General features: G+C 30.3%; 1 protein-coding gene across 3 annotated transcripts in view; it reads right to left on the reverse strand.

The window, feature by feature from the left end:
• Nucleotides 1-25,897, reverse strand: part of LOC129983684 (epidermal growth factor receptor kinase substrate 8-like) — a 107,114-nt gene that overhangs the window by 70,817 nt on the left and 10,400 nt on the right. Inside the window, exon 1 of one of the 3 annotated variants that reach the window (XM_056093267.1) lies at nt 10,177-10,373. The exons of the other annotated variants lie outside the window; for them this stretch is intronic. The gene's annotated coding sequence lies outside the window, so the exon portion shown is untranslated. Of the gene's footprint in view, nt 1-10,176; nt 10,374-25,897 lie in introns of those variants that run through there. 3 annotated transcript variants of the gene reach the window in all.

Genomic DNA, 25,897 nt, shown 5'->3' on the forward strand with positions numbered 1-25,897 from the left:
AGTACAATCCCGAGTATCAATCTAATGTGGCGGAAGGGCAGGCGGGATAGACCAGAGTTCTATGAACACATTTCTTTGTCCACCAATACGAAAAGACAAAGTTTTTAGGCCAAAACTCACTGTTATAATACATATTTTCTCATTTTTTGTTGAGTAATAAGCCCCCCCCCCCCATTTACTCAATGTGAACACAGCCACGGATCGATGAATCATAGAAGCAGTTGCCGGTAACGAATCTAGTTAAAATAGAAAACTTTATATTGATAGTTTATATATGTTTATATATTGCACTGCACGTTTCAAGAACTTATTGGAGAAAAAGTAAGTTAAAAGATATAAACTGTTCACATTTTAACATAAATTATGTAATGCCCAACTTGATTACGATAAAAGAAATCTACTTTGGATAGTACGGAAACCGGATACTCGGAAATGTACTGTAATTCCTTCATCCAGAATATTCTCAACTGGAATTTAAAACTAATTTTCCATAGAAATATCAATTATTTAAATACATTTAAATTGCATTTACAGTTAATTAACTATATGTAAAGATATAAAGTGCAATTTTCTTAGTAATATTAGATTGGGATTGATTCTGTTCATTTCAAATAAATTGCCTTAACCTAAGCGCATGAAAATTTATTGTTAATCGAACAAAACTACTGAATTATTTTTTAATTTCAATATAAAAACAAAAGTTAAAAAAAATGTTAACAATAACGCAGTGAAGCAAAACTATAGGTAGGCAAGAATGAGTTCTATAGAATGATAGGGAAAAAACGCAGTTCGAAAAAGACAAAAAAACTCTAGAACGAAATGGGAGAAAAGACAAGTATCTAGACGAAAGAATTAGAGAGATGAAAAAAAGAATGCGCAAGGCCATCATCCAAAGTCAATGACCGCGAAGTGACTGACTTGAAAATCAATGAGTTCTAAGAACATTGAACCACAACGAGCTGGCTCTCAACGTGGTATTTAGAAAATCGTTTTGGAACAGAACAAATAGGAGCATCCTCCTCCTGTCTTCACTCCATTACAGAGACGAAGGGGAGGAAAAGTTGTGCCAGCTACGGAAGTCGAAACAATCAATCGAATTCCATTGATCATATTTCATGCTAACAATATCTGCGCAGGATTTGTTTTGTTACGTGATATAGCTACATATTGAAATACTTATAGGTTAGCAGAGCAAGTGCAATGAAGAATACGCAATAGAAAACTAAGCAACTGAAAAAAAAAAAAAATGTTTCGGTTATATTGCTATAGGTACTAGTCGCCACAGGCGACCAGCTGGTTGTTCACTGGGAGTATTAGTTACATTTGATTTCAGATAAATCATTTTGTACAACTCAATGTTTATAATTCCGCCATATTGTCTGATATTAAAGCCATGTTATTTTAATTATCTTATTCATATTCTATGTGTCTTGTACATGAACCATTCTAATGGAGGTAATTTCATAACATCAGAGAACTCTTAAAAACGCAAACATCCGGTTCATCTATCTTCTTATATTTGTGATATTGCACCTTCATTTTTTTTTTTTTTTTTTTTTTTTAATTTTCTTGTAAACGACACAGATATTGAAAGAGAATCCTTCTTCTTTAAGCTTTCAACAATGGAAGAAAATCGCGCGATAAAACAGTTTGTATTTCAGGGCAACAATGTAATCGATTGTTGGAAATCAGAGGGGGAAAAATGTAAAATTTTGCCAAAATTTAGCAAAAGTTAATTATTTTAATGGCATCATTAATAAAATGGTTTTTAAAAATTTTGAAACTGTGTAAAATTTATTTTTGTGCAATATTATATTTAATATTATCGCGAAGAAAAAGCCAAAATTCAATTTAATTTTTAATTACCTAAAATTCTAGTTAAATTTTTTTTAAATATGCTCTAAGGTACACACTTCCACCTTCCAAAGTATATGCGTGCCGTGGCCTGTGCAATGCCACCACACCCACCAACATATATTCATTCATCTTTATTTGAAATAAAGATTGAGTTCCGATTGTTTTAGACTAAATATTATTTAGAAATTCCATTAATATAAATAGTGCAACTCTTCTCTTGAGATCAGAATAAGCAAATCTATAGCGACATTTGTTAACTGGCAGATATTAATTTGATGTACAGGTAAAATGTAGAGGTCTGTCTATATTGTTAGAATAGATAATTGCATTATATGGATGTCGAGCGTCAAGTATATATGCAACCCAAAGTCTCCATAACTGAATCGATGGAATGCTAAAGTGCAAATTTTCGAACTTTATCTAAATCAGCACAAAAGTTCAAAACTTCAGCTTCTTATAAATGCATGCATAATTAACATAAATAACAAATATAATAGCAATTAATTCTGTATAAAAGGAAAGAGCACCTAAACAAGAAAATGTGTAAGCATGATATGTATATAAAGTAAAATTGAAGTAAAAAATTAATCTACAAAACATGCTTCAAACTTTAAAATTTAAATTTTAGTAAACTCAGATTTTACATATAATTAAAGAAATTTAGAAATCCCGTACTAGGTTGGAACCACTATTCATTTGAGGTTAGTCGCATTAAAAATAATACTAACAACATTATAAAAACCATAAATTCATCAAAATATACATCAATATTTCATACGTTTTATCTTCAAACGATATTTCGCCATAGTAACAGAATAAAAAAGTGTTCTTTTAAAGGCAAAAATTGCTATCGAGTTGAAGACAATAGAAAGTAAAACCATCTGCTTAAAAAAAAGGGGCTTGCCTTTTTCAAATCAGAAGCAAAACCGATTACAGAAGATATTTATTCAACAACCATCAGACGTTAAGCCTGACAAGTTTCACTTTACAGATCTAATCAGAATGCTTCCTTCGATTATTGTTATACTCGAGTCTTATTTTCAAGGGGAGAGGGGGAAGCAAAGCTGAAACTTATGAAACAACAAATATTAAAAGGATTGACCTAATAAATCGCCACTGGTGATGGGTCAGAAAGGGGACTTCACTCTCTTAGGTGCGTTTGATCAAGCGAAACATCTTTTTCAATCATGTGTTCAAAAAGATTAAGTTAGATAATCGTCCATCAAGAAAAATAAAGAAATGTAGTTGAACCCTCGCGCTTTTTTTCCCCTCCCTTCAACAAATAAAACAATTGTTATAGCAAAATCCATGGATGCTTACTGACCGTGCAGACTGATTATATACAGTATGGGATGTAAGGTTCAGTAACTGGTGGTTTAAATTATCAAGTGATATCTTTGTTGCACATCTTGAATACAACCAGCGGGATTGATCACCCCAAAACTTTCTCGCATATTCTCTAATAATCCTAGAAAACGCTTTGCATCGAAATTGACATTACGAAATATAGTTTTTGTTGTGAATTTAGCATTTTTACTGAATTTTGTCATCCTTGGCGAAGCTTTTGGCGGCAGGCTGATCCCTGGCATTCGATTAATAGTATCCGAAAATTCAATTTATGTTTAAGACGTGTTCTTCCCAACCGATCGAAACTAAAATTTGACACAGAATTACAATGGGTCACAAAATTCCATACTAAATTTGATTTACTTAAATCATTACGTTTTTGAATTAAAGCGTTTACATTTTCATAAAAACACAGATCGATAGACAGTCAATCCCCTTTAGGATTTGGTTCAACATTTGACACTATAGATATTACATCAATGTATCGAATTTTATCCATCGGGCTCTCTACGTTTTGTAGTTAACTTATTTTCGAATAACCAGACAGAATTCCTCTGAATAGATTCTGCTCAAAATCTGATAAAAAGCTTTAAAATCAGTGTAAAGACTATCTGCCAAATTTCATTTGTCTGACTTAAAGTGTTTTGAGTATTTTTTGTCATAGACAAATATTTATTTTTCAAAAATGTGTTTTCCGAACTCAGAGGTCTAAAACAAAGATTTGTCAAAATCTCGAATTCGAATTTCACGATTATAATACTTTATACTTCGTATACGAAAAAGTAAAAACCAGTGAAATCATAGATGGCATGAAATAGATTTTATGTGATTTTACAAGCATTTTATCACATAAATTAAAATAATGAAATTATTCTTAATGTCATTAACCGATCAAAGTGGCCCAATATTATGCAAGCCATTTTAAAAAATCTCTTGAAACAACTTTCACTCTTAAAAGGGAATTTCTATAAAATAGGTTCTGAATCACCTCAACCATAGTTGTAAATTAAAAATTTGAAATTAGTGGACAAAGAGGGTAAACAACAAGCATTGTAAACGAAATATAAATATGATACAAATAATATGATACGAAATAATATGATACAAAACAGAATATAAAAAAATAAAAAAACAACTATATTGCTTTACTTAAATCAGATTCTTAATAACATAATTTTTTTTCTGTTGCTGAGTCCTCTTAAGACTTTAGAATGAACTTCAAGCAATAAATGATACAACAGAACTGCTAAAAATACAAATATATATCTCAAAACGCAATCACATCCATATAGAAATGGTCATCTCAATACAAAACATCGACATCAAGTATGCTTTATGCAGTTTTTAATCTTGCTTTATGATGTCGACACAAACAGCTTATATCAAATTCGAATTTCATCTCCCCCAAACAAGTTTTTAAAAATGAGAAAAGAGGAACGCAGAACTCCGTGTGAATTCCCTCCATGAATGTATGTGATATGGCTTAATTCGATCCTTCCGGCAATTCGGGGCTTAAAAAGGTTCGAGGTCATTCGAACAATGTCACAACATATAAATAGCAACCTTTTATAGACAGCCACATCTTATTTTAAAAATAAGAGAGAGAGACATGTCAAAGCTATGTGAAATTTCAAATAATTGCTTAAAAATGTGTATGGCTTCGCTATGTGTATAGTTATCAATAATGCAAAGATAAATTTTTAACAAAAGATTTTGTTCACTCACTCAAAAGAGGGGGGGGGGATATGCAAGCAATACCCCGACCAGAGGCCATGAGGAAAACTTAATGGGGTCACCAAAGAGCAACGAAGGAACAAACTACACTTAATAACATTGGACACTTGAAAACAAAAAAGGTCCCTCGAGGAAAAACATATATTGGTCTAGAAAAAAACATTTTACATTACATATTAAATTGTGAAACATTAAAAATGCATTAAATACATACAATTAACGTAAATTTTTACATTAATTTACAATGAAATTACGTTAATTTTTTACATTAGGAGAGAGCTAAAGACGAGCTTTGACAAAATGTCTTTAGTAGAAGATTTAAGGACTGGAATTTTTAAGAGTTCTTCGACGTCAAGAGACATCCAATTTCTAGGCCATCTGAGTCTGTTCTCTCCATAGTGCACAGGCTTTGATCATGTGATTTATAGAGCCACACTCACAAGTCGAACTTATGTCAAAGAAAGGCTTTGATGCACAGAAAATACACCATATGTCCAGTGTATATATACTTGGTAAAGATAAAAATCACCCTCCATTCGGTTAACAGAAACGTTTTTAAAATGTTGGTAGGTTGTTCGCCCCTTGATGGAATTATTCAATCTCTCCTGCCAATCCTTAATAATTAGTTCTTTAGTCTCATTTCTGAGTTAGATTTTGGATTCATGGAAATGTCAAATTTCAATTAATTCTAACGTTATGTTGAAAAAAATATTATAATCGATGTCTGCAATTGATAGATCAGTTTATTTTAAGAGCATATGATAGATAACACAAAAATAAAGGGTTAAATCCAGTCAATAACTAAATCCAGTTAACAAAGAAATTTTCTAAAAAAATATTAAAGATGGGAAGGCATTTCGCTCTGAATTGTAATTTACTTTGTGTGAAAATTTCATACCATTCTGTTATGCAACAGTTCATAAGCACACTGAAACAATACCTTGAAAAGAAATCCTCGTAAAGTTTCAAGTCAATGACCGAAAAAAGGAAGTTTGCAGAACCCTTTCATTTCCCTAAGCCCCAGGAAGAATTACCTCTAGTGATGTGGGAAACAGTTTCGTGTGGTGGCTTTTCGTGTCAAATGGCTGCGACACTCGCCGGGAAGTCAAACAGAGGGAGGAAGATTTTCGCGGGAAAGTAATTATCCCACCGACTCAAAGAAATCTCCAGCGAATGCACATTACGTGCGATCATATGCACGATCGAAATACATTTCACTATTTATATGCATATTTTATGGAAGATTTCGTGTTTAACATGTTTAATATACGTTTAATCGATTATGTTTTTCATACAATTGTGGAATTTCAAAGAATTTTTAACATGCGTGCATTGATTTCACATCTGATAATCACTGTGATGTTTCTACAAACGATATTTAAATAATATGAAAAAAATAATAGTGGCTATCAGAAGGTAAAGTACTATCATTCAGATAGCAGTTATTCATCTTCAGATTTAAAAACAACATGATTAATTCAGATTTTAATCCATTTTATTAGCAGCTCTCATTTTTATGCTGCTTAAAAACGCAATATTCTATTTTTCTGCTTTTTCCTCCAGGTTGAATCACTGGTACATGCTCAAAGGTAAAGATGTGGAGAAAGATTGGCTTCACCACAGTAAAGAACCACAGATGAATTTAGAAATTATTTCTTTCGGAAATAATATGAGTTATCTGGGTGGGGTTTTTTTTTTTTTTTTTTCCAAATAATAAATTTTTTTACGCAGGTTTGGTTTGGTTTGTTTTAGTGACGCAAAAGCCATATTTTGGCCATGCTGCGCCAAACGCATACTTTCACGCAGGATAATATGTTTATCGTACACAAGATATAGAGAAAGTATTGCAATCAACAAAAAATTCCAACTCGTGATTTTAATGAGTCTCCAAGTTTTAAACTTCCTCGAGTTCAAAAAACACATTAAAAAAATATTAGTCAGTTCGTCTGCCTGTGAGAAAGATAAATCAAAAACGTTTTGAACTAGACGGATGAAATTTGGTACGCAGTTTGGTTTTTACACCTAATATGTAGATTTGTATGAAATTTTGGGGGAAAACAATTCAGGAGAAATATGCGTCTCCGGCTGTTCGAATATAAGGTAACTACAAAACGAAGAAAACTAGATGAATAAAATTCCATAAACAGATTTAATATCTATTTTGTAAATGACTATCAAATTTTCAGTTAAATCCAACAAGGGGTTGAATGTCGGTCGGTCTGTACTTTCAGAAGCATGTAAATGTGATAACTAAAAAACACAATGATTTAAATATTTCAAATTTGGTATGTGATTTTGTGACTCCAATAGTATTTCTATGTCAAATTTCGCCTTCAATCGATTGGGAAAAAGCGCTTTAAAACAAATTCGCCTTTATTAGTATGCGAGAGAGTTTTGAAGCGACTACCCAAACTGGTTAGTTATAAGTTATTTTAGGCAATTCATATAGTTTATTCATGGTTATGGTTTTATTAGTTATTTTAAGCAGAATAAGAGGTATATTACTAAGAAGAAAAATCAGCTGCCGAATTTTACATCTTAGGGACACCCACAAAAATCTTAAACATTACATTATAATAGGAATTTCACAAAAAAAAAAAACCTGTCAAGAAGATTTTTTTAAAAGATGGATAAAAGCAACAGCATTCCAAGTAAGGAAATAGAAACATACGATCCTAAATATCTCCAAAAATACCATCTGCACTTGGATCATCATTAAGTCACTGTAATGCCACACCAACAAGACATTTCGGAATACTGACAACTTGGTGTAATATTACAGAACATCCATGGCCGTGAGGTAAAGTGAATTCTTATCCGAACTTGTGGCACTTGTTAGGTATGATGAGATATTTAATGATGTAGGAGGTAACCCGCTCCAATCGCGATGAAGCCGAAATTATAACATTAATAACCCGTAAATAGATAGCATAATTATGTATTATGTGTTGCAACAAAAAGCAAATAGTGACAAGCATTAGCTCTTGCAAATGGAACCTTATTCTATTCTCTTGTCAACAGAATTCCGACATATAGAAAAAGAAAGAAAAAATTTACATTCTTATCCTAAAAATTAAATTATCCTAAAATGTAGATTTCGCAATGATTCGGCTAGCCGAACGCCGATCATTCCATAGTCTAATAATTTTACTTCTTTCCTCTTTTCTTTTTGTTTCAAATAATTATTTTGCACATAATATTTAATGTACATAATAAATATTGAACTTTAAAGATCAATAATTATTAAGAACAATAAATGAATAAGATTTCCATTTTGCTATGTAATGCCACTGTACAACCGCCATTTTTCTTCACTTCAATAGGAATATCCGGAGGTTAAGTACCTTTGAGTTTCATGCACTCCGCCATTCTGTCGTACATTGACACATCTTAGGACAGGTAGCGTCGGTGTGGCTTATAAATAAATATAAAATCTGTTTAGTTCCATAAAAGATTACTACAATAAATAGGACAACAAAACAAATTCTATTTGCAACCTAATTTGGAATCTGTATTTTTATACTTAAAAGTACTTCAAAGAACTTAAAATAGGAAATATTCGAAATTATGCCAAATATATCTATCTTCAATAGCCAGCATTTCTCTTTCAAAGATAAATATTTACAACAAGAGGAAACCGGATTAATGTCCATGCCGTAATCAATCTATGTATTTAATAGAAACAATGATTTTCATACGACATCAAGGGGAAAAAGACGAAAATTCAATTCAAACACACTAAAAAAAGCATATAAAAACTATCAAATTCTTAAAATTATTAATATATTTTTCATATTTATTTTTTAACTGAACAAAAGTAAATTTCCAAAATTTCAAATACTATATTACGTTAAAAATCGAGAAATATTTTCTAAATTTAAAACGTGACTAGAATTCGTGCATTTTTAAGCAAGGTCATCATTAGAAAACAATCTTAAGAAGCAGGTCTATCATTTCGGAAAAAAGAAAAAAAAAATGCAGCGAAAGCAGGTTATTAGAAAGTCTTCGATCATTCTCTGACTCTTTGACCTGACCGCTACGATTCCATCATTAATCGTAGCAACGGGTATACGATTACCAGTAGGTCCTACTAAGCCATGAGTAGGATGAAGAGACATGTTTCAAGACCATAAACAGTTAATGCTATGCAATACCATCGAGTTCAGTCAAATAAAAACTACTGCCAGGTTACGCTTTCTTTCACACGTAATATGCAGACGATCCGTTAACTTCCTAATTATGATAAATCTTAATTAAATACCAGAACTTCGCCAATTGGCACGAGTTTATGTGGCGTGAAATACTTGTCCGATATGAATCATTTAAGATAATTACTTCATAAAAAAAGGGCTATCAACTACAAAAATTTATTTTAAAACCTCTGTTTTTCTCGATCTATTGCAGAGTTAATGAAAGTTATTTTTATTTCCAAAAAAAATAAATTTAAAAATTTAAATTGTTTGATTAAATTGCGATTGTTTCTAATCATTGCGATTTTATTCAAGAAATTTCATGTCCAAGTTCTAATTTAATGATTTTTTATATATATTAATATATTAAAATTTCGAAAAGTGAACATCAATTACAAGATCTCAAATGTAGAATGTTATAAAAGATTTCAAAAATAGAAAATCGATCACTGATAAATTTAGTATAATTCTGATTAATTTACAATTCAGAATCAAAGTTGAATTTACAAAGTTATCAGTACATTAAGAACATTCAAACAAGAAATTAAAATTAAATTCCTTAAGCGAAAACAAAAGTATAATCAGGTGAAAATAAACAAATCGGGGCAACGTAAAATTTGAATCAAATAGATATCATCAAGGAAGGATATAAAATATTATGGAGCATACAAAACAAAACGTTTTTAATTTCTGAAATGGTAAAGATAATTTCAACATAAAATTAATGATTGAAGTTAAACTAATGTGCAAATTTGAAAATAAAATATTTTCAATGTATATAATCACTAAGCCATTTCTTTTTATTATGCAATTATAATTCTCTATTTTAGAAAAACTACATTTATGAATTGTGTTAAACTAAAATTTATGATTAATGTTAAACATGCAAACTTGAAAATAAAACATCTTTGCAATGTATAACCATTAAAGCCATTTCTTTTTATTATACAACTATAATTATAAATTAAAAAAAAACTATATCAAACCATCATTATTTTGACATCTCCAACAATCAAAGCAATAAGCCTTAAAAAGAAAAACCACTCACCTTTCACACAAGGTTAAGAACACACCAATGGCAATCTTTAGATACCGCAACAATCCGAAATGTGTTGGAACTTAACATTAAACTCGAAATCAAGTTACGTCATTCAAAAAATAAAAAGTAACATTAAAAATACATGGTCGTTTCTTCCTTTTCCCAAGGTCGTTCTCACTCGTAACACTTTTTGAGGAACCCGTTTGAGACTGCACGGACAGAAAAATTCCGAACGCCGAGAGCTCGCATAATAAACCTATATCCCGGGCACTCCGAAAAATTGGGTTACGTGGATGGGATACTCGCCAAGGTCGCCAAATGTTATCTTGGAGTATGAACATCAGTGGTAGACAAGGTACAGAAAAAAAGATCGACTTGCTGATCGCGAACAATGATAATTTCAATCACAATTGTTCAATACAAAACACATTTATGCTTATTCCTTGTTATATATAGTTTAAACAAAATCAAAACAAATCTTTTGAATTGAAAATTTACTTCTTTGGGAATGATTTTTAGTATAAGGTTTGTGTTCCTTTTGGTGCAGATTAGACATAACTATAGCAACATGCATTTATGACTGCCGGTGCAGATTAGACAAGTTATGACAACTGGCAGCGTGCATTTATAATATACAATTTGTGGTGCATTTAAAAAATGTTAGTTTGTATTAATAAATATAAAAAATTAAATTGTGCAACTTTGAATGTCTACTTAGAATAAATTCAGCAGTTTTATTGCAGAACAATTTCTTCAAACAAGTCTGTACTGATACATGACTCGTAGAAAATAGAGAACGAATATTTCTTAGAAATGTAGATCAAAGGGTGGATTTAGTAGGCATACCTTAGGCAGTGTATATTAATGAGGTCCCTCTTTTAATAAGATGGCCATATTAGTTTCAATTTTCAGTATATTTTTTAACGTGTAAATGATTGATTTTAAGTTAATTTTTTTATTTATTTTCTGAATCTGCATTTTTTAAAAATCTATTATGACTCTATATTGCCCGATATCTGCATTTGTAAACAATATTATTAACACAAAATTTCAGTTTAACAAACATTCTAATTATATTAACGTAATGCAGCATACAGGATGGGAGTAGGGGGGGGGGGCTAGCCCCTCATCTTTAGCATATGGTATGCGAGAAAGTTTCAGGGGGACTGCTCATTTTTTATTTTATTTTTTTAAGAAATAGCCCCTTTTTTTATAATTAACATGTTAGTGGCTACTTACTCCAACAAATCTGATTAATCGAAATTCTGCTATACTCCATTTTATTATACTCCAACAAATACAATGTTTTTGAATGGAATTAAACACATCCTTCATTCGCCCCTTAACTGAATTTAACGGTTATAAGAATTACTAAGAAACTAATAATGATATTTATTAACTTTCATTCATTCATATAGAGTTCAGAATACAGGTTATTTCTAGAGCCATAATCCGTAAATTTCGATAAGTGAAGCAATCTAATACCCATCCGCGATACCATAAGCTTCCATACCAGGATTGCCATAAGCTTCCAAGAAATAATTTTTTCTTTTAAACTCGAAGCATGGTAACATTAAATTCTACATTGCTATCGTGTTCCACTAACTGACTTCGGATAATGGCAAACAGTATTTGAAATCGCTTGGTAAATTACTAATCTTAACAAGCATGGATAAATACACAGTTTACAAAGGCTACAAAATGATTTGGTCCAAAGATGCTAGTAAAACAGTAAGTACGAATGGCAGCAAAACCAATAAATACATGCAATGTGTCGCACCCATTTCATTTCATAATATTTTTTTTGGAGACAGATTTAGAATAAGATACCAATACGAATATTGATCTCGAAATGAAAGAAAAAAAGAAAGGCACTTTAAATCCGTGGCGTTTCTCTTACTAGTAACCAAGGGGAATGGTATCCTAAAAATTTTTCTCATACTCTAACAAAGGTGTTATCCAAGAGACCTTGCATGGCATTAGCGTAAATAATTACAGAATCATACATTTGGCCTGAATTTAGCTTTTTTAATGAGTATAAAGAGTAATCCTTGGCCAATTTTTTGGCGGCTGATCCCTGGCATGCGCTTAATAATATCTGAAAATCGAATTTCTGGTTTGGATGCCTTTTTCCCCATCGATTGAAACCAACATTTGACATAGAACTACAATTATGGTCACATACCAAATCTGATATATTTAAGTCATTGTATTTTTTTTTTTTTTTTTTTTTTTTTGAGTTATCACGTTTACATGTTTCTGAAAATAGAGACCAACAGACGGTCAACCCTTACTTGGGTTTGGTTCAAAACTCGATAAGTATCGAATTTTATCCATCGAGCTTTCTCCGTGTTGTAGTTATAAGCGATAACTTATATTCGAACAGCCGGACAAACAGATTTCCTCTAAATAGATTTTGTTCAAAATTTGCAAGAAATCTATAAATGTGAAAAACCATATAACAAATTTTTCCCACCTTAGCTCAAAGCGTTTTTGAATTTTTTGTCACAGATGGATATTTTCAAAAAAATGTGTTTTTCAAACTCGGAGGTGTAAAATGTAAAGATTCGTCAAAATCTCGAGTTCGAATTTTTTGACGAATTCTCTATACATCATATACAGAAAAGTAAAAAATCAGGCATCGCAAGTATGTGTAATGTGCGATTTCTGGTCTTAAACATCACGCATCGGACACAGAGCGTTTAATCGCATCATGCGATAAATCTCAATATAATTATGACAACTTATCAAAAAACTTGAAGAAAACCAAATATGCGTTGTTTTGACTGTCATTTTGTCGAGCGATTGAAATCAAAATGTGAAGCAGAACAACCATTTTAATAATACGATCACATTTATTTAAGTCACAGACTCTGTGTTTACATGCAGGCGAATGTGCGATCCGATAAACAATCAACTTGTTGACATTTTGGTTCGAAATTTGATACAAACCCACACTTAAGATGCTAAAACTGTAAACTAAATTTTAACCATGTAGCTTTTTACATTTTGCAGTTATTGAGAGCTCAACGCCAAAAAAACTTTCATTGAATTGGATGGATTTCGTTCGAAGTTTGATAGAGATTTACAAATTTGGTGTTTAAAAAAACCAACTTATCGTATCATGTTTACAGATCGATAGACATAACTCCAATTAATATATTTTTTCGGACTCGGTGAGTTCTGGAACAGGAAGATTTGCCAAAATCCCAAATTAAATTCTTCGAAAATTTCAATACTTAGTATGTTTCGTATAGAAGAAAGCAAAAAGTATTTCTACTCCTTGAAGATATGAAATCGAAGCAGAGTGGTACTGGCATTGTGTAATCACCTCAATGAGAGAGATTCTAAAATATCCGCAAATATGATGTAATAAATAAAACAAAAAATAGTTCACAAATTCATAAATGTAAATACGATAATTCCATTTTCTTACTAATGTATGCTTACAAAAGAATTAGTAAACTCCATCAAAGAATTTTTTTAAAAATTTCGTGTCAATAACTATTAACAAACCTCACCAAAAAAATAATACTCAAGTTTCAGATTTTGTTCTACATTTTATTTGTCCTAATTGCTTTATTCGAATATTCAAAAATTCAATTCGCTTAAATTCAATAAGTTTAAATTTTTTTTAATTTATATAATCAGTTTTCTTTTCATTTTGAATGTTTTAATTTCTAGTATAAAATTAAAGCTTCCTCTTTTCTATAGATTTAGATCATAAATACAGAAGAAAAAAAAAACATTCAAAGAGATGAAAGAGAAATGAGTGATTTAATGCCATTCAAACAGTGTTTCACCTTAAGCAAGAGAAACAAATGATCGAATTTCTTTTCAATACAACTGTAACATATTAAATAGCCACCTTTGGCAACCAGGTGGTTCGGCGGGAATTATTAGTGTTTCACAATTAAATATCTAAGATAAAACGTGATGCTAATGATTGATCCAACAAATTATTTTTTGTATCCAATTGCGATGAAAACTAAAACGGCGTTGAACTTATATCTGTTCAAATTAATCGCGCATTCGGCCTTTCCTGATGAAATCGAGTCATGTGACATCATAATGCCAATAAAAATACAACAGAACGAGTAAAATACCTTTTAATTGCATATAAAATACAGAATTTTCATTTTATAGTTATCAACAATGAACAAAAATGATGCGAATAATATTTGGATAAGCAATGAAAACTGCTTAAATTTCACTGCAACAATGAAAAGTATTAACGAAAATTAAGCAAAAAAGTTTTTTAAATTATCAAAAAATTTAGGTTAAAAAATCTACAATTAAATTGCTATTATTAAAATTATTAATATTTTAAGATGATGAAAAATGTCTTTTGTATGAAAATAATTTCTAAAGTTGTCGCAATAAAATATCAAAATTTTGCTCCATTGAAATTTCCAAAAAAATTAATGAAGCTAAGCTGCAACACACAAGAACTTTCCTTTATTAGTAGAATTCATAAAATAATCGAATATGAGCCTTTTAGCAACAATCCAACCGTTTCATTATGTTTAACCCTAATAAAAATTAAATATATGTGTTTGCTTGAACGCGATTCACAGCCAAGTTGCGGAGCAAAGAGCGACCAAATTTGACATACACATAACTTTGGGAGGGCAAGGGGGGGGGCAAATCAGAGCATTTTTTAAAAATTTTAATTTAAAAATCTGTGCAAATGGCGTTGTTTACCGTACCTATATCATTAGCGACTTACGAAGTTTAGTTATATTAACGTCCCGTTTGAAAGCAACACTAGAACTCTTTTGGGATGGACCTCGTCATTTTGAACCGCGGTCAAATGACGGGGACAATACCTGAGCTCACATACCCCTCTCCAAAGTTCCACACCACACCAGCGGAAGGACGTTTGGCCCCGACGGATTCAATATGCATCAGACCCACTTACAGTTCTTCGGTGGAATCGGGTCTCGAACCTGAAACCTTCCAGTTCCGAAGTCGAGACTTTGCCACCAGGCAACTGCTGCCCTAGCGACTTCCGAAAGAATTATCTGAAGAAAATGTTTTTATGTCACTTTAAAAATGTAAACACTTATTGTTTCAATGTCATTAGTTTAAACACTAAATGATACTTAATTTCAATTCTACAATGTCTTTTTTTTTATCACCATATCTCAAGTCAAGGTCGCTCAAGATTATTGTTACCTTTCTTCAAAGGGAGCAAAGAATTAAAAATAGATTATTAAGCGATGGTCGGAAGGTTTGGAGAGAGGAAATTTTAAAGTCCGCTACAAAATAAATAAAAAAAATAAGAAAAACACTTTTAACGAACAAACTTTTAACTCTACAAAATGTTGGTTTTTATTTTCTCAAACATTTTCATGCATTTTAATCATATTATTGCCATAAAATACTTTTAAGCACTTTAAATGAAAACCATATCTATTAAACTTAATCCAAAGTAAGGTGTGTGTTTTTTTACAGATTTTATAAATTTTTCAGTCCAGATTCAAAATAAAACCTTCCAACAAAATCCTTTAGATTACAGTAATTAGTATGGAATACATAGCACAACATTGAATTTTTTTTTAAATTAAATAATTTTTTATCCAGTTTTTGTCCAGATAGATGATTTTTGATGCCACATGTAAATCTTTTAAACACTCCCTAATACTAATTCGAGTTACTGTTTTTTTAAATTCATATATTTTTATATTTACGTCATATCTTCTTAAAATTAAACTACATTTCAGATTGATTTCATGAGGCAAGAAATTCAAATTAATATTTGAGAAGCAGCATCGAATAATCCCCTTCCATCAACATTAGATTCAATTCGTCTAACGGCAAATTTCAAAGTTTGAATTGACGTAATGGAAGATAATTTATAATTTATTCTGATTGCATCTGAATTTCATTATTTATTTTAAAATGTATTGTTTCAATTTAAATTCATGGTTTTAAACATTTTATTCAGTTCATGGCTGTCATTTGCTGAATACTTTATTTCATCCATCTTTCAAAATGAAAAGTTTCTTATGTTATTGAAAATTACTTCATTTGATAAATTCATATATTAACTGAAAATTACTTCATCGGATCATTTAATTTTAAATTATTAATATAAAAAACAAAAATAACTAATAACTAATTTAAAAAACTTGCTAATAACTAATAATAAAATAGTAACTAATTTTTAAAAACTTTCACATTTTAAATTTTATTAATTAAACTAAAACTTTAAAATAAATAAGTATGGTGAACGATTCATTACACAATATTATTCCGTACATTTTTAAATATTGTTTTTCGGTATTATATAATTTATGGATGTTTATTTCACAAAAATACAATGTGCGAAATTTAAAAAAAAAAAAAAAATTCTCAATGATTCTGATAGAAAAACACAACATATTAAATCTGAATGTTTTGAAATAAGAAGCTGATTACTTTTAATGTAAATAGCCTACATCATTTTCTTTGGCCTTTCTGAAAAAATCAATATATATTATTATTATTATTATTTATTTATTTTTTTGCTTTGTTTTATTTGATTCGTTATCTCAACTATTTGCATATTTCAAATCGGAATTATTAAAATTTCATGACGGTTGGTTGGTTTGTTGGATTTTAATGGCGCAAAAGCCATACATCGGAATTATTTAAATTTCATGAAGCTGATATATCAAGGATAAATCTGCAATGTTACTAGCAGATAAAAGAAATATCCAGTCCACTTAAAAGTTCATATATTAATATTTTGAAATTGCTCATGCATGTAAAGTTACTTTAAACAGATATCGTTTTGTCCTGTTTGATTTTTGATGATTAATACTTGAAAAATTTTTAAAAATTGGGACAGTTCTTTTTAGAATAACTATATCGTTACAATGCTATGCATTATACAACCATTATCTAGTTCATTCCTTTTAGTTGTTGTTGCTTAATTGATTGATTGTTTTGATTTTCCACAAAAAGATACTAAAAACCATTACAAAGAATGCAATGTAATATCAGATCAAAAAGAAAAATGAAAAGATTCATCGAAATAGCTCGCAAAGCATTTATCACAAATAGTAAATAATGCTTGTAATAATATAGATATGTGATGTTAATCAGAAAATAAAAATGAAGTACGTGAAAAATAAAAGGGATTATTGAAATTTTTCATTAAGATCAAGATAATCCTTTTTTCAGGGCAACATTTTTTTACGTTCATATTCCTGTACCGCTTGTCAAAATTTTAGAAAAATTAAAGTTAAGAGTTATCTCACACATGCAAAATAAGTAAGACTACTAGAGATAGACAGGAAATTTTAATCAACAAATTTAATTTTTTCAAATCATTTCATTCTGGATTGTAAATGGCTAAAGATGTAAAATGTAATGAATTCATGTTCAACAAATGGACCATAAATGCAACGCAAAAATTTACTGATCACTCTACACCTTACAAAAGGGAAAGCGCAAGACAAAATACAATTAGATGACATAAATAAATAAAAAGTGTTGTCAAATGTGACCTCACATTAAATCTTTGTAAATAATGTTCATTTATAAAGCGTTTAAATTTTTAAAAAGTCTATTTCTATGATTTATGGCTTCAATAAACAATGCAATAGTTCTATAAACAATCAAAATGTTTCTATATTTTCATTTTTTTTAACAAAATGTTCATAACCTTATGTGCTACATATAAACTGCATAATGCAAAAGTCGTTTAAAACGTTCTACAAAGCACACCGTTGGTCCTAGAGCTGTCAAATTTGGAGCTTTAGTTTTTTTGTTTTGTTTTTAGTTTTAGTTATATTAACGTCCCATTTAAAGCAACACAAGGGCTATTATGGGACGGACCTCGTAATTTTGAACCGCGGTCAGATGACGAGGACGACACCTGAGCAGGCACTCCCCTCTCCACACCAACGGGAGGACGTTTGGCCATGACGAATTTAACGTGCAACAGACCCCCCTTGCACGACGGTTCTTCGATGGAATCGGGACACGAACCTCAAACCCTACAGTTCTGAAACCGAGACTTTACCACCAGGCCACCGCGGCCCGTCAAATTTGGAGCAATCACTTCTTTGGTAATTAATGATCACAATGAAAGGATTTTTTCAAAATTTTAATTACAAGTTAGTTAAAATTTTAATATTTATCTAAAATAATTTCAGAATACTTTTTTTTTTTCATTTTAAAGTATTAAATAAAGTCTTAATGAAATTAACTTTATTTTCGGAATTTTTTTTCTTTAATTTTGATACATTTTTCAAAATTTCTTTTAAACAATTCTGTGGCAATGCTTTTTTTTGATAAAACTGAGTAACAGATTGTTTGATTATATTAACGTCCCGTTTTAAAGCAACACTAGGGTTATTTTGGGCCGGACCTCGTCAGTTTGAACTGCGGTCAGATGATAACAATAACTGAGCTGGAACCCCTCTCTCCAAACTTCCACACCACACCAGCGGTAGGAGATCTGGCCCCGACAAACTTAACGTGCACCAGACTCGCTTACAAGACGATTCTTCGATGGAATCGGGTCTCGAGCCTGAAATCCTCCGGTTCCGAACTGAATAACAAAATAGCAAGACTGCGAATTATCAATACGAATATTTCATTAGCTCCCGCGAGATTAAGCAAATTATTTTTCAATTTATTACTAACATAAATACTAAACAGCCTTGACATATTTCAAAGCGCTACATATTATTTTAACATACTATTTTAAGGCTTAATATTCTTTCTGCAAATTACGTGAAGTGAAAATGCAAAAGCTATTTCGGTTCGAATCGATTTTTTTTTTTTTTTTTTTGTATGCTTATTTTTTTTTTATAGCAGAAAACACTCCAAGCATGATATCTTCATAAAATTAATTTTTTAATAAAGAAATATAAAATGTTTCCTATTTAGACTAAAATTTCCAGATTTATTCATTAATTATTTACCAGTGAAAACTGGTAGCCTTACACGCTTTAGAAATACGAAAATAATTTATGAACATCCATTGATTTTTTTGAACTTATTTCATAAACGTCAGAAAATTCCAACACGTGAATCAAACTGACCATTTTTACTACTATTTCACGGCCGAAGAGGAGAAAGGGGAGAAGGGGGGAGACAGTCGGCATATTTTCTAACGGCAGAATGAGCGGAATTTAAAATTCCACGTACTTGCCAAGAAAGTCTGGTTAGACAATAGTAACTCATGCAATACGTGTCTTACATAACTTGAGTTTTTTCGTCCGCATTAGCCTATAAAAGCACGATTTTTGTCACTTTTCAGTATCCCACTTTCGCACGGAAAAGTATTTTATCATCTAATGTAAGCGAAAAGTAATATATTTCAGTGGATTGACCATTTTGAAAAATAGCCATTCCCACAATGGTTTTATTTAAAAGTGAAATTATAATATTATAAATAATGCATTCTCCAAAAAAATATATTGCAATGAATTTTCCGAGTTGTTAAATAGGTAATTCACAACAGAAAAAGTCAGTTGAAAAAAAAACAAAAAACAATAGCTTTTTTTTACACATTTTTTTATCTACATATATTATTTCAACAGAAATTACCTTAGGCGTAAAATTCGTATTTACCAGGCGAGCATAAAAATATGTAGATATTTAGAAAAGATCGAAAAATAATTGGATTCAGAAACGGTTTGCAATAAAAACATTACTCTTTGTACATGTTTTTAGGAGGGGCGCACAAAAAAATTACCAGTAGGGGCATTGAAATAAGTGAATAGATACACAAGATTAACACTAATTTAACTTTTCATTATCTAACATAGTTTTCAATACAAGGTACAATATTGTAACGGAACTTGTTCTAACTTGGCGCAGAACTGAATGGCTCAGTGGTTGAATGCTATGAACTGAAAGCGACAAGTTCGTATCTGACTGCAGGCAAGTTGCCTAAAAATTGTTTAGTTATTCATTAATTTTGTTATTTCTCGTTTGTTCTATAATGTTCTTATAACTTCTGTATCTTTCTAAATCTGGAAGATTCGAATCATTTTACCTTGTAGATAAAAACAGATGTAAGGTTTAGTTCCTTGAATAAAAGTCTCGAGTTGAGATTAGCGAGTATTATTTTGGCATTAACAAACGCTTTATCTACGCTAACTTCAACTACGTGACAATATTTTTCAAAATCGCGATACGATACTCCCAAACAGAAATTAAACGACGGTATTACTAATAGTATATAAATCTATTAATAACAATCTAATATATATTAATCCAAAGTAGTCACTCTTTACACTTCATTAACACTTCAGCATTATCAACAGGTAAAGTTTTGAAAAATTCATTAAAATTTCCAAGTTATCACAAACCAATTTCAAATCCGTTAATTTCTTATTACTTTTTTAAAATGTCTAAGATTTTTACCCCTCCCTTTATATCTCATTGCTTAATAACATCACCTATCACTATTTTCAAACAAAAAAAAATTTTTTTTTCCTTTCTTTTATAAAAAAGTAAATTTTTTAAAAAAATCAATAATGAATATGTCATTTTCTCCTATGGTAATTAACATGAACATGAGACCGAATATTTGTTTAAGTGAAAAAATCTGATATTTTCTCAGTAGTAATGAAAAGTTATCCCCCTCCCCTTTCTTTACGCCCTCCTGTAGTAATTTTTTTTTTAAATTGAGATTGGGATATTGCTTATAAATTTCAATATTTCAAGGTTATCTGCGGCTTGAGATTAAATATTTCTTACTCATTTTTATATCTCTGCTGACAATCGATTCAATACGATTTCAAGAAATAAAGTTTCATACTAAATCTCGTTTTAATGCGAAATGAAAATTATTTGTCAATAGATTAATTGAAAGTTGCATTATCCAGTAGATATACTATTTTCGAAATTTCGCAAAAATTTTATTTAATTTAATAAGAATGAGATTCCATTTTGAAGCTACACAAGGACTCATGGGATAGGTCTTATTTAATGACACGATTGTTTACATCACCATCACTCTTTTCTAACTTGCACACCACACCAACATAATAACATTTCAAAGTAGCCTACCATTTAGCATATACAAATCACAAACACAGGTAAGTAACACAGTTCCATCAAACCATGACGCTACTTTTCGCACCATTAAGACCATTAGAAAAATTATATCTTAGAATGGTTCCATTTGAATACACTCACATGTATATGAATGGTTAAAATGGAGATTTAAAAGATAATTCATAACATGTCAGCCCATGGTTATAATAACATCAAAAAAAGTTATTGTAATACAAATAAATACATGCACTAGGCTACAAAAATAAGCAAACGCCTATTTATAAGTATATAATATCTCATACTAGAGTGGTATTGAGGTGCTAGAATTAAAATATACACGAAGAACACTACTGGATCCATTTAAAGAATTTTTAAGCACTTTTATTATTGTACTACTAAATATATATTTTTTTAATATTTGGTTCTTAATTCCTTATTATAAATATTATCGAATACCGAAATCAGTTTTTATCAAATTCGATACCACGTGGTGCTACTAGTAAAGAATTAAAATGTAATTAAATCAATCGATTCATTAACAGTTAAGTCCCGAAAATATTAAAATAACGCATTGCCATGTAAAACATACAGATGGATAAAACTTATTTCATCAGGACTTGAATTTGTCAGAAAATAAGTGAACATTCGATAATTAATTCCGTTTTTACAAACAAAGGAAGTCAGACGAAATAAAAGTCGGTGTAAATCTACTGGTCATAAGAATACGAAATATCTGTATATACACAACAGTATTTCGAAAAATGAATGACAGAAGAGAAATATAACTAAGCCCTGTTTTTACTTTAGACATCAAGGTTATTTAACTACCTTGCAGGTACTCATTAAACTGACATCTGGCAGTCGATGAAAGTATCTAATTAACTCGTAAACCATTTAACACTCATTATTAATATGCACACCACTACTCATGGAATTTATTAGACGGTACATGAATTTTGTTTATAAAAGAGAGGTAGTCGACCTTTCCTAACTATTCGATTTTGGTATTTACTCGCCTCATTCTTTTGTCATGCTCTCTAACATATATTTTTCTGAAATATTTAATGTTCTTAAAACGACAGACATTTTCTTTACAATACTTTAAGTATGCCTCATTTAATTTGATCCATCTGGTACATTCTCTGCTAACTGCTTCATGTTTCTAGCGTCTAGAAGCTATTTTTTAGAATTTGATGGAATGAATAGAGAAAACATTTTGGTATTGATAGACATTATTCTCAAGTAACATTAAGCGGATTAAACTCAGCGATACAAATGCATTTCAGGCAGCACACACCCCTAGTTGGCTATAAGCCATCGCCTAATACGGTATAAAGGCAAAGTGGGCAGAGCCGTGGGAAACAGTAGGAGGTGAAAGTCAACAAATGAAGGGCGGGAATGAAAAGTAAAACGGCAAGGATGTCTTCGAAACTTTCGGTTCATGAAGGTCGGCACACAAGGCTTTTCTCTCTCTCATGTCGATTTGTTGTCGAAAGGCCATCGTAGTTTTCTTTTTGGGGAATAAAAAACAGGATGCTCAGCGTGGAAACGAGCCGTGTTGTGAAATAATAGTATAACAAGTGGAAGAAAGGATGGCCAAGATGGTAAACAAGAATTTCTTCTTGAATTTCATTCACAAGTAAAATGCTTGCAAAACAGACTGATGTAATTGAAAGTGCATTCATAATTTCAAGTCTGCAAGTCATTGTGTAAATTATTAATTCATTTGTGTGTGTGTGTGTGTGTGTGTGTGTGTGTGTGTGTGTGTGTGTGTGTGTGTGTGTGTGTGTGTGTGTGTGTGTGTGTGTGTGTTACCTTACATAATTTTCCAAACTGGAGTGTACACTATTATTAGTCTATTTTGAAAATTAGATTACAAGCCAATATCCATTATGTTCTTTAAAAAAGATTCAAACAAAAATCAATAAAATATAAAAAGCTACCAATATTGAAAAAACAAAAATGAATATTATACGAAAATTACAAATGTTGTGAATACAAGGAAAGGTAGATTTAATATTTTTAATCTGCTGAAGAAAAATCATTATCGGAACTTCCATTAATAAAAGTTGTGCCTCAACAAGTTACAGAAGTAGTTTTTTTTAAAGGGAAGAGCGATAAAAAAATATTCCAAAAGAATGTTCTTCATGAAATCAAAATTAAGTTCGTGTTTCATAATTCGGTGATAAATTTTAGTTCTGCATGAACCAAAAAACTGGTAAAAAAAAGTGGAAAGGAAAGCATTTAGAGACTAATTAATGAAAGAAATATGTCAAACCATCAAAGTCTATTAACATTCGTTAGAAATTTAGGATAAAAAGGTAATTAATTTCATCAAAAAGTTTAGCTTCATAATTGTTCACTTCGAATGTATTTAGTTTTCAGTATTGCATTCAATTTCATGACAAGAAAATTTAAATCACGAAATCATTCTTATTCAGTTTATATTCGCTACTAAACACCTAGATATTCCCCAAGCTCAGTTAATAAAATTTGATATTACGGTAAGTATAAAAACTACTACTACCAAAAAAGTCGAAAAACATTTCTCCAAAAAAAAAAAAAAAACCCGACTTGATTTAAAAAATCCCGTGAAATCCGTAAGTTGGTTCTTAAAACAGTTCAACACATCCTAATGTCTTTGCAATTTTATATCATTGGTTGAATTCAATTGCAGACATAACATTAGCTGGGAACAAAAAATATTGGACATAATAAATGAAAAATAATGAACTGTGCCAAATAAACATCGCGAAGTAAAATAAGTATGATTAATTGAATAATAATATGAATACATTTAAATAAAGTGCTTGGACTATTAAAAATATTAAAAAATTATATAAAATAAAATTGATTCCAATGATAAAATTCGATTCCGAAAACACTAAAATGTCATATCTGCAATTTGCTTTGTTTTTCAAAACAATTTCAATTTAAAAAAGATGAAAAATATATAAAAATAAAACACGAATAATTAATGAAAACTGTTACATTCTTCAATTTAGATGTGTGGCAGACATCTGGGTAGGTCTATTTTTAATGCTAATTGCAATGCAAAATAAACAGATGTTTTCGGATGCATCAAAACAGTGCTCGAAGCAAAAAATAAAAAATCTCAAGGAAAATATAGTAAGGTGTATTTTTCATTACCAACACCTACCGACTACAAATGGTCTTTGATACTCGTGTTTCAATCTAGGTTAAAAGCCATTTTTTTTGTGTCAATTAAAAAAGCAAAAGGATTATATTTTAATACTAAAAATTGAACATGCACGACTTTTTTTTTTTTTACTCTTCATTGCAATCTTCAAACCGTAAAAAAAGTGCATAAGTTTAGTAAGTCTGCAGATAATTTAATATCAATCACGTAATACAACAATAAGCCGTGAATAAGATTGTGATAAAAATCTATGAGCAAAGATTATTAAAAGGATCAAAAGTTCATTTGAATAGCAATAATGGTTAATAAGTGTGCACGACATCAACTGAATTGTAAATATCTCAGAACTCTTTGTAAGTTTACAAAAGGATGGCGTAGACACCGAGAATAATTCACTAATGATTATCTATCCTTTAAAATCGCTGGTGATTATCTGCTCGATCGTGATTTCCAGTCCACAGCCTCTATAAATAAAGAATGTAAAAACAAACCCCTTACACAATGTTCGTGCAAGATCAAATAATGAAGTTTACATCGTATGCTGACAACTTTGACAGAAATGCCAAAAACAGCATCTAAATTAAAACAGTCGATTAAAAAACTTGGTTGTTATGCAGTTTTCACAAAATGAAAGTCACATATTTTTACCTTCCAAAACATTTACATTTAGTAATTCATTTTTACAATGTAATATGAGGTGATAAGCACATGAAAAATTGCGAGCTTGACAAGTGCAAACAACACACTTTAAAAGAAGGGGGGAGGGGTATCAATGAGAAATCTCAAATGTATATCATTCTAGAACAATGTCCAACTGATAATGTTTTCAAAAATAACTTAAGCAATCAATCATTCAAATTTTTTGCAAGAAAATTTTTCTGCTACTTGTTAACTTCTATTTCCTTCACACTTCCCAATAATAATTCTGACAACAAATATCTTGGACATTAATATCACAAAAAAAAAAAGATGTATCTGACATGTTTTCAATAGAACCAATAAGTATTGAATAATCATAAGTGTTAGTAATAATAAAAACTTTTAATTAAATTGAAAGCATAGCAACACTCTTTAACAGCATCAATATGTATATAATTTTTATTTATGATAATGAGTGTTGGAGCAAAGGTATATTGTTTAGAATCATCTCAACAAACATGACTCACTTTCAAGAAATTACAAGAACATGCAACAAGGTTATTCAAACAATAATAAAATGTTTCAAAAAAATTCAAATAAAAGCAGCTGCATATTCCAGAAATAAGTAGATTACGGCAGACAAACAAAACATATCAGCCAAATACTTCTTCATGATAAACAAAAAAAAAAAAAAAAAAAAAAAAAAGATTTTTCTTTTTAGCTTACATTTCAACACAAATCAACTTTAGCATTTGAATGCCTGTCTCATATATAAATAAATTCCTAAAAAATTCTTTAAAAAGCTACGGCAAATCTCTGCATAACAAAGTGATTACAAAACTCGGTAGTTCATAGTACAATCCTGTTTTCCTAATTCTTCAAAAATAACATAATAAAGATATAAGAATCATTAATTCATAAACA

The sequence above is a fragment of the Argiope bruennichi genome, chromosome 9, assembly GCF_947563725.1.
Source record: "Argiope bruennichi chromosome 9, qqArgBrue1.1, whole genome shotgun sequence".
In the NCBI taxonomy this organism is placed as follows: Eukaryota; Metazoa; Arthropoda; class Arachnida; order Araneae; family Araneidae; genus Argiope; species Argiope bruennichi.